At 43.2% G+C, this 7500-nt stretch overlaps 1 pseudogene; it reads left to right on the top strand.

Moving 5' to 3' along the window:
• LOC121876981 overlaps nt 1-1101 on the top strand; it is a 4553-nt pseudogene extending 3452 nt beyond the window's left edge.
• Nucleotides 1102-7500: the final 6399 nt, after the last annotated feature.

Raw genomic sequence — 7500 nt, 5'->3', positions numbered from 1 at the left:
GGATTAACAGAGATTCCCTGTCTATCTACTATCGCGAACCCTACAGGCGAGACAGGCCTGCACTAAACAGCAGGGAAAAGACCTGTTGAGCTTGACTCTGGTCTGATTTGTAGAGAGACATCAGTAGCATGGTAGTTCCGCCTCCGTTAAGTGACGCCAGTGAGAAATCACTACTCTGATCGTTTCTTTACTCTGGTGAGACAGGAATGAGGAGTCTCCGCGCGGGGCATCTCCTCTTTCTGCCTAAAGCGGCGGAAGAGGCAACAGTGGGCGTCACGGTTCGGCGGTGCTTCTATTAAGCCGCGCCGGGCCGCGATCTGAAGAAGGCGCTCCGCCCGCGATCGCTCGAGGACATTATCAGGTGGGGAGTTTGACTGGGGCGGTACATCTGTCAAATGATGCTTGAGGTGTCCTAGGCCAGCTCGGCGTGGACAGAAACCTCGTAGAGCAAAGGGCAAATGCTGGCGATCCTGATTTTGGTACGACTCGGACTGAAAGCAAGCCTATCGATCCTTTGACTTTAGGTTTTAAAGCAGAGGTGTCAGAAAAGAGTTACGGGATACTGGCTTGTGGCGTAGCGTTCATAGCGACATGTTTTGATCCTTCCGATGTGGTCTCCTATCATTGTGAAGCAAAATTCACCAAGCGTTGGATTGTTCACCTAACAGGGCAGGCGGTTTAAAACAGGGGCGAGTTAGTTTCCTACTAGTAAAGGTCGTTGCGATAGTGATACTGTCAGTCAGAGGAAGCAGCGGTCGGACTATGGTTCCGTTCTTGGTCGATCGGCCAGTGGGCGAGGCTCGTCCGTGGGATTACTGGCCTCTAGGCAGCATCCGGCTAGAAACCTCGATACAGCGTATCTCGCGTGGGGCGGTCAAAGATACGAGACTCTGGCGGGCAACGCTGCCGGAGAGATATCAGACCCATACAAAGGGACTCGAGAGTCGTGTCTCAGTGCGAGCTCTCCCGTCCCAATCTGCGGATCACCCGGTAGTGCCGTGCGAATCGTTAGTAGACGACTTCGTGCGGTCAGGGTGTGTGAGGAATGAGCAGCATCCTCACTGCGATCATTAGACTTCTCCTACCAGGCGGAGGTTTCATCCGCCCGATGGCGAAATCCTCCATTTTGTGGCAGCAGCAGTGTCAACGACTGTTCCATTGCAAATGTCTGCCTACTTTGGTTAAAATTTATTGGTGTCTGAGAGTTTTATAGAGCTATCTAAGTGAGACGACAAATAATCCAAAACCTCTCCTTGGTGGTAGTGAAATTGTGTTGGTGTCTGAAATTTTATAGACAAACAAATAATCAACAACCTCTCCTTGGTAGTAGAAAGAGTGTGTTGGTGTCCTAAGTTTAGCGGAGCACTTGCCTGAGTAGACAAAATAATCAGAGCAGCCACTACTACTATTACAACACGCTGGAGGTTTCGTCCATTTGATGGCGAAATCTCCGTTACGGTCTCTTTTAACTAACCTTAGTACAGTCTGTTGGTGTCCACAATTTATAGAATTTAGTCAATGAGACGGATGAAAAGAAATAAATCCAAGAGCCAACTTGTGCATAAAGTCTGTGGCTAAATTTTTATAGAGATATACAAGGCATACTCCTAGTGTTCGTCCTTCCCGATGGCAAAATCCTCCATTACAACAAAAGTGTCTGTTTAACTGGCTAAAGTCTATTGGTGTATTATCAATTTTATGAGGTTAATAATAAGAGACGAGAAATAATCAAGCAGCTACTATTTAGCTGATGTAGTAAATTCTAACAGGGGACCTTAAATTTTATAACAGCTTCTAAAACTGTTAGCCTATTTAGTAGTAAGTCTAACGGGGACCTTAAATTTTATAGAATAATAATAATACAGGCAACTAACCAACCACTACCGGGCCGCCTAACCTAACCACTACTTTCGCCGGAGGTTTCGTCACGCTCCCCGATGGCGAAATCCTCCATTACAGCAAAAGTGTCTGTTTAACCTAACCTTAGTACAAGGTCTATTGGTGTCCTCAATTTTATAGAGGTTAGCCACCCGAAGTCAATAAGAGACAAAGAAATAATCCAAGCAGCCTAAACTGTTTAGCCTGACCGTGGTAAAGTCTAACGGGGACCCAATTTATAGAATAATAATAATACAGGCAACTAACCAACTACTACCGGGCCGCCTAACCTAACCACTACTTTCGCCGGAGGTTTCGTCACGCTCCCCGATGGCGAAATCCTCCATTACAGCAAAAGTGTCTGTTTAACCTAACCTTAGTACAAGGTCTATTGGTGTCCTCAATTTTATAGAGGTTAGCCACCCGAAGTCAATAAGAGACAAAGAAATAATCCAAGCAGCCTAAACTGTTTAGCCTGACCGTGGTAAAGTCTAACGGGGGACCTTAAATTTTATATAATAATAATAATACAGGCAACTACCTAACCACTACCGGGCCGCCTAACCTAACCACTACTTTCGCCGGAGGTTTCGTCACGCTCACCGATGGCGAAATCCTCCATTACAGCAAAAGTGTCTGTTTAACCTAACCTTAGTACAAAGTCTATTGGTGTCCTCAATTTTATAGAGGTTAGCCACCCGAAGTCAATAAGAGACAAGGAAATAATCCAAGCAGCCTAAACTGTTTAGCCTGACCGTGGTAAAGTCTAACGGGGGACCTTAAATTTTATATAATAATAATAATACAGGCAACTAACCAACCACTACCGGGCCGCCTAACCTAACCACTACTTTCGCCGGAGGTTTCGTCACGCTCCCCGATGGCGAAATCCTCCATTACAACAAAAGTGTCTGTTTAACCTAACCTTAGTACCAAAGTCTATTGGTGTCCTCAATTTTACTATAGAGGTTAGCCACCCGAAGTCAATAGAGACAAAGAAATAATCCAAGCAGCCACCACTATCTAGCCTAAACTGTTTAGCCTGACGTCACGTAGAAGTTTTTAATAAATCTGGTGATATGAGACCACAACCCCCCCTTAACCTGGGATAAGCAATGCAATCAAATGGATAATTACTAACTATTCTCAGAATAAATGCAATCAAATGGTTGGTGCCCCAACCGGGGCTGCGCCTTGGACCCCCTGTGTTAGATACTGTATTTGGTCATGATGAATTGTTTATTAGACTATAAGAAATCCTCTTCCTTCTTGTATTGGCAAGGGGAGTTTGCTTTAACTTAGGTATGCTAGCCTAAGTAAAAATAGACACGGAGCTGCGAAGACCTGATTCTTTTGCTGCATGTTTGAGTCTGCAACTTTGTTGTGATAAGACACTCAATCCTAGTGATTATACTTACTCAACATAGTGACGGTGTAATTACCATCACAGATTGTACGGGAAATTCCAACTTTGGAAAAAACAAATATTTGGCCTACCCAAATTTTGACTACTACCCGTGCGTCTACGTCCTGGATTGGCCAATCAGTGGTGCCCCACGGTGGCGTAATACATGCACGTTTACTGCGGTGCTCTGATTGGCTGACCGAACGTGGCGTGGTAGGTAGGCTGTTTCTACTCTCTAAGTCCTCTTCTTTCCTTTTTTCATCCCCCTCATGCACTCCGTTCTTTGAACGGGAGGCGGGACTTCGCGATACGGTCGATCCGGCAAGGGAACCTGTGATAGTGCAGGGCACCCCTTGTCCGGGTCACCAGTAGGTGGCAACTTTTTAGATATATTACTATAGTCACAGGTAACCTGGGTGCAAGGCCGACGCCCGTCCAAGAGGGGGTCCTGCTCAGGCAAGTGTGTTATAGGTAGGATTAGATGTAATCAAGAAGATGACAACTAGCATTAGAATAAAACATAGAGATAAGGGACACTCTATTGGAAGGGGAAAATTGGCAGAAATCACTTACAACAAACTGCAAGTCCCACTAACTAGAATATTCAGCACCAATGAAGGTTTTAAAGTAATCTGTAAAGATGACTTTGATTCAGATAAAATCCTTTCAAAAGAAGCAAGAGATATATTTTACAATGAAGGCCTTATTGTTGTCATGCCACCAGAACAAAAAGCAAAAAGATCAGTTTTTGTTCGTCAAGTCGATCAAGAGATCGGGAGGAAGACCTGAAAGAAGAACTGGAACGCCAAAATAGGTGGATGAAGATTGAAGAAGTCATTAAGATAAAGGACTATACTCATGTTTGAAGAAGTGTCAATGGCTGAGAAAGTTTTACAACAGGGCTTTCTAATATTCAACATGTCAGTCACACCACATCAAATAAAGAAGGAGACATTCATCAGTCTGCAAACTTGCTTCTCCTGCTACAAATATGAAGAACACACAACGAGAGACTGTCCGGAAAAAGAAAAAAAGTACTGCTCAGATTGTGCAGGCGACGACCATACCTACACTGAATGTAAGAATACACATGTTGGCTGTCTCAACTGTAAGAGAAACGGGAATGTATACATAGGACATAGGACGTTAGCAATGGCATGCCCAATAAAAAACATGATAAAGTACAAGAAACAAGGAAAAGGAACAAGACAAGAAGGATACGACATACGTCGAAATAGCAAAGAGAGCGGTCCAAGAGGCTCATAGACCAGAATCCACAGTATTAAACCTAAGTGAGCCAATACATGATAAGGTAATGATTAGTATGATCTTTAATATCATTGCCGGGTTCTCTGACAGGAGATTGAAAATATTTTGATTGAATAATGCTTTTACAGAGATGATGTTCCAGGAATCACATTCCGAAAACTATTTCCAGACAACATGTGCAAGCGAACTGAGAGAAAGACTACGTAAAGACGAACAAAGGGACTTTGGGCAAGGCAACGGCTGATACACAAGGGAACACAAGCGACGATAGAGATCCCAAGGCAAATGACTAGAAGAAGTGACAAAGAGAAGATAGAAATAACAAAAAGGACAGACAAAGGTAGGAGGAGAGAAGATAGATGGAAACTGATCACATATATGGCTGAATACTGGAGAAATTTGGATTAAAAGTTATCTTTCACAACAAAACATAGAATCCATGAGACCAACAGGAGGACCAATAGTAAAAAAGCATGAAGAGGATATACAAGTGGACATATAAAAAGAGAAAAAATCACAAAGTACCAGAATTGTAATAAAGGTCTCACTAATTACTCTGAGACCTTTGAATTTTGACGAAACTTTCCAAATAAATGAGCCGTCAGAGTATAGAAGAGTCAGAAGCGGGAAACAGGATGATAGGTCTCCACTCCAACTGACTGCCACAATCCAAGTATAAGAAATAATGGACAATAGACAAACAGTAAGAACTTTAAGAATAATACAACACAACGTAAGAAACTGGAAGACCGAGAGAATTAACCTAAGTAATATATATCGCGAAATTGACCCTGACATTATACTAATAAACAGTCACAGTGAGACAGAAAACAACAACATAAAACTCTTTAACTATTATGTAAACCAAAGAAATAAATCGGGCGAGAAAAATGACGGAGTAGCGATAGCGGTTAAAAGAAACTTAAAATTTAAACTAATTGATGACTTCCAGGATGAATTTCTAGCAATAAAAATAAATACAACTCAAGGAGACGTAATTATTGCTACTACTTACCTATAGAAGACCTATTAAAATTGGCTAACAATAGTCATCCGATGTACATCTTAGGAGACTTTAACGCCAGACATAGGATTTTTGACAATACAAATAATAACGTCGTGGGAAACGCCCTTAATCAATTAATAAATTTAGGGAAAATCAATCATCTGGGTCCTAACTTTCCAACCTGGAGAAATCACAATACACAATCGACACCAGACAAAATTTTTACCAACAACAAAGCCTTTTCAATTACCATATAATACGAGGACCTCTCTTACAGGCGATGACCATCTGCCAATTATACTAACACTGTCAACAAACCCCATACAAGATGCCAATAAAAGAGACTGAAAATAGAGTAAAACAGACTAGGACAACTAAAAGACGACTTAAGTAATCACCACTTTCGATTAACCTACAAGGGAAAACAACAGAAGATATAGACTCAGAAATGGACAATTTGCACTCAACCCAATAAAAGCATCTATAACCAAACACACTTCCTGCACTTCTACACATACAGACATTACCCAACAACAAACTTCCAGAAAATTTAAATTAATCCAGACCTATTACAATGAAATGAAAACAGGTATATGGAAAGACACATGGTAACAGATGAGCTATTATTTACGAGTTGAGGATTTAGAATATAGTTAAAAGTCTACCCAGATCCCAACAGGCAACAACAACAAAAAAACAAAGACAATCGGACTATAAAAGGGTAGACAAAGGATGCGAGTTTTTGTTGTGTATAATAAAGTACCATAAATTCCTTAACAAAATATTCAGCTTTCTATAATTTACCCTTAACCATGCTTAACCTAAACATTAACAGTATATACATATTAATAAACATAAAACAATCTCGAAGCAAGTGGACGTGGGAAATTAATACAAAGAATACTAGTACTTAAGTGAGGAGCTGAGATGGCTGACGAGTAAGGCTGAGTATTGTAGAAGACGGTAGGTAGTCACTGCACTGCGTGGTTTAGAGGATAGATGATCCTGTGGTCACTTCCCAGAGCCAAGTGCTCTCTCCTCGAATTGGAGGTGACGCAACAACCAGGATAGGAGAAGGGAAACCTCGAGGTGGTAACTAAGACGAGTCATACTCGTGTCTCGTCCCTAGATGGCGTTGCTCGTGGTGCTGGGTAGGTAGATCAGGACAATAGATGGCGTGCTTCGTAGTGCTGGGTGGAGGGTTCGTAACACACCCTCCAAAGACCCTCCGTAGCGCGGGCGCGAAGGAGGTGATCACCTGGTGCGTCTGGAGAGTAGCTGCTGCATTTCCACTGGAGCTCGGGATAAGGAGTCTGCAATCAGGTTGTCCACCCCCTTAATGCCGGACTTTTAGATTATAGGGCTGGGTGAGAGAGCCCAGCAGAAGATTGCTGGGTTGGAGGTCTTGTTGGTTTGGATGAACGTGAGCGGGTTATGGTCGGTGAAGACTAGGGTGGTTTGTGAAGATTAGGTAACATTCAAACCTTTTATTGCCAACACCAGAGCCAGGGCCTCCTTCTCTATGGTCGAGTAGTTGGTCTGATGTTTTCAACTTGGCCGAGTAGTATGCCACAGGGTGAAGGACATCAGTGGTTGGGTCGGGTTGGAGCTGGCCCCCTCCGACATGCGTCGATTTGCAGATGGAAGGAAGAGGTAGTCAGGTGGGTGGACTACAGGCTTGGAGGCAAGGAAGGTTTGGAGGCGGTGGAAAGACTGGTCGCACCTCTGGTTCCAGATGTAAGGGACCTCAGAACTGGTAAGGTATGTGAGGGTCGGCCACGCTGGAGAAGTTACCAGAACGGTAGTAACGCACATCAGGGCGCAAGAGTTCCTTCCTCGTCCTTGGAGTGGGGAGGACAAGATAACTAACGTTTGCGTCCTTGGGTCTATACCATGCCCAACGATATGTCCAGGTAAGTCACTGAGGCCAGCCAAGAGGTAT

This window comes from Homarus americanus, unplaced genomic scaffold (genome assembly GCF_018991925.1).
Source record: "Homarus americanus isolate GMGI-L3 unplaced genomic scaffold, GMGI_Hamer_2.0 scaffold33762, whole genome shotgun sequence".
In the NCBI taxonomy this organism is placed as follows: domain Eukaryota; kingdom Metazoa; phylum Arthropoda; class Malacostraca; order Decapoda; family Nephropidae; genus Homarus; species Homarus americanus.
Note: the sequence above shows the minus strand (reverse complement) of the source record. Positions and strands in the feature narration are given on the sequence as shown.